At 38.0% G+C, this 7,495-nt stretch overlaps 1 protein-coding gene across 2 annotated transcripts in view; it reads right to left on the bottom strand.

Annotated features, from left to right (window-relative positions):
- eps8a (EGFR pathway substrate 8a, signaling adaptor) overlaps window positions 1-5,245 on the bottom strand; it is a 41,740-nt gene extending 36,495 nt beyond the window's left edge. For both annotated transcript variants that reach the window (XM_082166953.1, XM_082166955.1), the window contains exon 1: window positions 5,089-5,245. The gene's annotated coding sequence lies outside the window, so the exon portion shown is untranslated. The remainder of the gene's footprint in view (window positions 1-5,088) is intronic.
- Between the last annotated feature and the right edge of the window lie 2,250 nt (window positions 5,246-7,495).

Genomic DNA, 7,495 nt, shown 5'->3' with positions numbered 1-7,495 from the left:
AAACTGGATGTATCTGAGGCGCTTCTGCTCTGGATTGTGCGCTCACACACGGGAAGTAAGAGAAGCGGGATCATTGTGTTCTCCTGAGCTATGAATAGAGACAATAAAGGAGGTTATGGCTGTAGATAAGGCAGAAGTAAACACTGCGCTCGGCCAGACTGGTTTGGGCTGATCAGAAGCACACGCATCAGCTCCACATTATTATTATTATTAGAAGGATTTAAAAAGAAATTGATGATATATTTTTATTTTTTTATTTTTTTGCCTCCTTCCTCGCCCTTCCTCGCCCCCCATCCCCTCCCTTTTTAAATCAGCTCGACCCTGTGGCGACACATCAGAATCACACAGATATGAGAAGTGTTTCGCTCTTGGTCAAACTTCAGAGAAAACAGGAAAATAACAGAATCAAGGACGCAAACTTCACTGGAGACTAATTTGCAGATTTGCAAAATGAAGAGAAAGATAAGAGACCGAGGAACTGAGTAAAACAATCCAAAACTCCAGAGAGCCGCATGATGTTCCTCCAGAAACCCTCCAGAGACTCAAGCCTCCACTAAACATTACCCAGAGTTCTCAGCAGCAAACGCTTCAATCACGCCTGAACAATCTGTGTGACACCAAACCCATCGGCTCGGGTTCAGTCTCTCGCAAAACGCCATAATCACTTCACAATGAGCTGCCAAAGACATGATATAGTAGTGACTGAAACCAGCAGGCGTCACTACAGTAAACGTGCTCACAGACCAACAACACAAACATCCAGAAATACTCCAGCCGAATCACAGGCCTCGGTTTCACATGATCCTGGAGTCCCAGAAGAGATGCTGTTTTTAACCTCTCAGATCTGTTCTGTCCTCCATTACAGAGCAAACCTCTTTCCATAACACTGACAGATGCTGATGATGTGATTGTGCAGCACAGATGAACTGACGAATGATAGTTGTGTGTAACGATACCCTCATGTCACGATGTATACTCACCATATTACTGCGATACTCCAAGACATTTTTGTAAAAGGTTCACAAAAAATGTACTATTGATCAAAATGCTAAATTTGATATTACATTGTGGGTGTAAATGAATAGGCTTGGACTTGGACTGGAAACCCAAAGCACAGGACAATAGAGACAACAGAATAACAATATTCATGATCCTGAAGCTGAAAACAGAATTATTTTAGTCATTCTGTCACTGGATAGATATATTTAAAATAATGTAGGCCACTTTTTACTGATTATTTAAGACATTTGGCATCATCAGGACCCACAAATATTCCCCCATTTAATTATTATGCATTATATTTAACATTATATATAGCCTAGTAGTTACACTGAAACTGTGTAAATTTTCATTTTGGGTGAACTTTCCACGATACATATTTGTATTGCCAAATATTGTGACACGATATAATGTTACACCCCTAATGAATAGCCTAGTGTCTCATCTACATCAGAGAAGCCTCACGTTTGGGTCTAAACTCACAGGACTAGCTGAAATAACACCACAGCTCAATGAAATTAATGGAAACATGAGTGGTTATGTAACATGGCTCCATATTTAACCCTGTGGCACTGGGACCTGCACTACCCATAACACCAATTACTGAAACTCACTGGAGAGACACCGTCTTACGTCCCTATTAAGAGCCGTTAACCATTCACTTCCCTACGCAGAACCACCTCACATTAGTGCTTCTCAGAATCCAGAGGATTTACATTCAAGGTTCAGAACGTGCAAAATCAGCGTTATTCTATACAGACAATAGTCTGATCTCAGCAGTGATATAAGCACAACTGCAGTGATGTATTAATAAAGTCTGATCTCAGCAGTGATATAAACACAACTGCAGTGATGTATTAATAAAGTCTGATCTCAGCAGTGATATAAACACAACTGCAGTGATGTATTAATAAAGTCTGATCTCAGCAGTGATATAAACACAACTGCAGTGATGTATTAATGAAGTCTGATCTCAGCAGTGATATAAACACAACTGCAGTGATGTATTAATGAAGTCTGATCTCAGCAGTGATATAAACACAACTGCAGTGATGTATTAATAAAGTCTGATCTCAGCAGTGATATAAGCACAACTGCAGTGATGTATTAATGAAGTCTGATCTCAGCAGTGATATAAACACAACTGCAGTGATGTATTAATGAAGTCTGATCTCAGCAGTGATATAAACACAACTGCAGTGATGTATTAATGAAGTCTGATCTCAGCAGTGATATAAACACAACTGCAGTGATGTATTAATAAAGTCTGATCTCAGCAGTGATATAAGCACAACTGCAGTGATGTATTAATAAAGTCTGATCTCAGCAGTGATATAAAACACAACTGCAGTGATGTATTAATAAAGTCTGATCTCAGCAGTGATATAAGCACAACTGCAGTGATGTATTAATAAAGTCTGATCTCAGCAGTGATATAAACACAACTGCAGTGATGTATTAATAAAGTCTGATCTCAGCAGTGATATAAACACAACTGCAGTGATGTATTAATAAAGTCTGATCTCAGCAGTGATATAAACACAACCTGCAGTGATGTATTAATAAAGTCTGATCTCAGCAGTGATATAAACACAACTGCAGTGATGTATTAATAAAGTCTGATCTCAGCAGTGATATAAACAACTACAGTGATGTATTAATAAAGTCTGATCTCAGCAGTGATAAACACAACTGCAGTGATGTATTAATAAAGTCTGATCTCAGCAGTGATATAAGCACAACTCAGCAGTGATGTATTAATAAAGTCTGATCTCAGCAGTGATATAAACACAACTGCAGTGATGTATTAATAAAGTCTGATCTCAGCAGTGATATAAGCACAACTCAGCAGTGATGTATTAATAAAGTCTGATCTCAGCAGTGATATAAACACAACTGCAGTGATGTATTAATAAAGTCTGATCTCAGCAGTGATATAAACACACCTACAGTGATGTATTAATAAAGTCTGATCTCAGCAGTGATATAAGCACAACTGCAGTGATGTATTAATAAAGTCTGATCTCAGCAGTGATATAAACACAACTGCAGTGATGTATTAATAAAGTCTGATCTCAGCAGTGATATAAGCACAACTCAGCAGTGATGTATTAATAAAGTCTGATCTCAGCAGTGATATAAACACAACTACAGTGATGTATTAATAAAGTCTGATCTCAGCAGTGATATAAACACAACTACAGTGATGTATTAATAAAGTCTGATCTCAGCAGTGATATAAACACAACTGCAGTGATGTATTAATAAAGTCTGATCTCAGCAGTGATATAAGCACAACTCAGCAGTGATGTATTAATAAAGTCTGATCTCAGCAGTGATATAAACACAACTACAGTGATGTATTAATAAAGTCTGATCTCAGCAGTGATATAAACACAACTACAGTGATGTATTAATAAAGTCTGATCTCAGCAGTGATATAAGCACAACTCAGCAGTGATGTATTAATAAAGTCTGATCTCAGCAGTGATATAAACACAACTCAGCAGTGATGTATTAATAAAGTCTGATCTCAGCAGTGATATAAACACAACTCAGCAGTGATGTATTAATAAAGTCTGATCTCAGCAGTGATATAAGCACAACTCAGCAGTGATGTATTAATAAAGTCTGATCTCAGCAGTGATATAAACAACTGCAGTGATGTATTAATGAAGTCTGATCTCAGCAGTGATATAAACACAACTGCAGTGATGTATTAATAAAGTCTGATCTCAGCAGTGATATAAACACAACTACAGTGATGTATTAATAAAGTCTGATCTCAGCAGTGATATAAACACAACTACAGTGATGTATTAATAAAGTCTGATCTCAGCAGTGATATAAACACAACTACAGTGATGTATTACAGTCTGATCTCAGCAGTGATTTAAGCACAACTGCAGTGATGTATTAATAAAGTCTGATCTCAGCAGTGATATAAACACAACTGCAGTGATGTATTAATAAAGTCTGATCTCAGCAGTGATATAAACACAACTGCAGTGATGTATTAAAGTCTGATCTCAGCAGTGATATAAACACAACTGCAGTGATGTATTAATAAAGTCTGATCTCAGCAGTGATATAAACACAACTGCAGTGATGTATTAATAAAGTCTGATCTCAGCAGTGATACAAACACAACTGCAGTGATGTATTAATAAAGTCTGATCTCAGCAGTGATATAAACACAACTGCAGTGATGTATTAATAAAGTCTGATCTCAGCAGTGATATAAACACAACTGCAGTGATGTATTAATGAAGTCTGATCTCAGCAGTGATATAAACACAACTGCAGTGATGTATTAATGAAGTCTGATCTCAGCAGTGATATAAACACAACTGCAGTGATGTATTAATAAAGTCTGATCTCAGCAGTGATATAAACACAACTGCAGTGATGTATTAATAAAGTCTGATCTCAGCAGTGATATAAGCACAACTGCAGTGATTTATTAATGAAGTCTGATCTCAGCAGTGATATAAACACAACTGCAGTGATGTATTAATAAAGTCTGATCTCAGCAGTGATATAAGCACAACTGCAGTGATGTATTAATGAAGTCTGATCTCAGCAGTGATATAAACACAACTGCAGTGATGTATTAATAAAGTCTGATCTCAGCAGTGATATAAACACAACTGCAGTGATGTATTAATGAAGTCTGATCTCAGCAGTGATATAAACACAACTGCAGTGATGTATTAATAAAGTCTGATCTCAGCAGTGATATAAACACAACTACAGTGATGTATTAATGAAGTCTGATCTCAGCACTAATATTAATGCATGAATTGAGGCGCGTGCTGGTACCTGCGCGTGACAGGCTCTGCCATGGCAACCGAGACAGTATTTACCGCGCGCGCCCATTAAACCAGCAAACGGAACATGACCGTGATCAGCACACAACAAAATAAACACAATAACAAACACAAAAACACAGCCATGAGGACGAACGAGCTGTTATTCGCGTTTAAATGGAATAAATGTACAAACACCGCCAGTACATGTAACGTTATACACAATCTACAATTTACAAATACAAGTGTGTGAGTGTGTTTGTGTGTGTAACACGCTCACCTGTTTCTGTGTTTCTCCTCGCTTTACCGCATGACAGAAGCACAAACACACGGCTCGTCGAGTGACTGTCAGTGAGTTTTTCGGTTTAATGACAAAATGAACAGTCGCTTGTGTGAGTTTGAGTCGCACTCCGCCTCACTGACACACGCGCAGCGCGCGACCCACCAGCGCCTCCACGCGCGCACACGCGTAATCTCACCTGAGCGCGCAGGTGAACGCGCCATTCAAATTACAGTTTATCTCAATTGCTAAAACAAATTTCTTGAAACCATCATCACTGATTTTCACAAAACCTTAAACACAAAAATTTATTTTCAAACCGCATTCACAGAACCTCTGACTCTTCTGGCAAAATCAAACAATGCTCTCAGATCATACAAACACACATCAGTCAATATTATAAACACTGCAGATCATTCGTTAGACACTGCATAAGCAAATGGAGAACACCGAATCCAAAGCATGCAGTTACAAGAAAAAAAGTATTTTGTAACAAAGTAAACTAGTTTTCCAATTAAGTAAAAAAGTTTAGTAATGACAGCGTGTTGAACTGGATATTGTATAGTTGGCCCATCGAATGTCTGTATATTCACTGTGATGATACAGTGACCCACTGCAGAGGTCAGAGGTTACAGTAAACACTGTAGATGAAGAGCGTTACAGTAAAGACTCTAGATGAAGAGTGTTACAATAAAGACTCTAGATGAAGAGCGTTACAGTAAACACTGTAGATGAAGAGCGTTACAGTAAAGACTCTAGATGAAGAGCGTTACAGTAAACACTGTAGATGAAGAGCGTTACAGTAAACACTGTAGATGAAGAGCGTTACAGTAAAGACTCTATATGAAGAGCGTTACAGTAAAGCCTCTAGATGAAGAGCGTTACAGTAAACACTGTAGATGAAGAGCGTGACAGTAAGACTCTAGATGAAGAGCGTTACAGTAAAGACTCTAGATGAAGAGTGTTACAGTAAAGACTCTAGATGAAGAGTGTTACAGTAAAGACTCTAGATGAAGAGCGTTACAGTAAGACTCTAGATGAAGAGCGTTACAGTAAAGACTCTAGATGAAGAGCGTTACAGTAAAGACTCTAGATGAAGAGCGTTACAGTATTAAGAGCGTTACAGTAAGACTCTAGATGAAGAGCGTTACAGTAAAGACTCTAGATGAAGAGCGTTACAGTAAAGACTCTAGATGAAGAGCGTTACAGTAAAGACTCTAGATGAAGAGCGTTACAGTAAGACTCTAGATGAAGAGCGTTACAGTAAAGACTCTAGATGAAGAGCGTTACAGTAAAGACTCTAGATGAAGAGCGTTACAGTAAGACTCTAGATGAAGAGCGTTACAGTAAAGACTCTAGATGAAGAGCGTTACAGTAAAGACTCTAGATGAAGAGCGTTACAGTAAGACTCTAGATGAAGAGCGTTACAGTAAAGACTCTAGATGAAGAGCGTTACAGTAAGACTCTAGATGAAGAGCGTTAGAGTAAAGACTCTAGATGAAGAGCGTTACAGTAAGACTCTAGATGAAGAGCGTTACAGTAAAGAGAGCGTTACAGTAAAGACTCTAGATGAAGAGCGTTACAGTAAAGACTCTAGATGAAGAGCATTACAGTAAAGACTCTAGATGAAGAGCGTTACAGTAAGACTCTAGATCAGGGGTTAGGCTGTTTAATCCGGCCCGTCTTTATGCAATTGCGTTGCATATATTTGACAATCGGAATATCAGATATTTCATGTCATAGCTAACAAATGTAAAAAAGGAAAAATGACATAAAAGCAGATCATCATTCATTCAGAGCTGTTGTGGCTGCAGTGTGTCACGTAACAAGCAATGACGCATCACCATGGAAACCAAACAGACAGACACTTAAGCGCATAGACTTGTTGCACGTTAATGTTTTTTCCTTTTTTGGAAAAAATGTTTGGTAACCGCTTGCACACCTGTTTAGTTTTTCCTTTGATTTGTCTGCTATTTAGTTTCTTTGCTCCTCTGGATTTGTGGACGTATCCTGACTGATTCCGTTTACCGACCTTTATCGCCTGGCTTTCGACCGCGCTCCCCTGTCTGCCATGTACAGAACCCGGTTTTGTTCATGAAATGTTCTGATCTGCCTTTGCTTTTTTATGTTTTATTTTATTATACTTAAAAATAAATTTGTATATTCGTTTATTTCGTTTTTTTCCACAAATGTATGACTTTTGGAAGTGCAAATTGATTGCCATATGCAGTTTTAATAAAGTTGAATTAATTTCTGTCATTTTTACTCTTCTAAGTGTACACTTGCAGGTGTTTTGTTTCTAATTTACTGTTAGGCCCATTAAAGGTGAACTAAGTAACTTTTTTTTACCTTAACTGAACAGCTTCGGAGTCATTGGAATGGTTATATTACTTATTTCGGGTTGAAT

This window comes from Leuciscus leuciscus, assembly GCF_965113295.1.
Source record: "Leuciscus leuciscus genome assembly, chromosome: 4".
Classification (NCBI taxonomy): Eukaryota; Metazoa; Chordata; class Actinopteri; order Cypriniformes; family Leuciscidae; genus Leuciscus; species Leuciscus leuciscus.
Note: the sequence above shows the minus strand (reverse complement) of the source record. Positions and strands in the feature narration are given on the sequence as shown.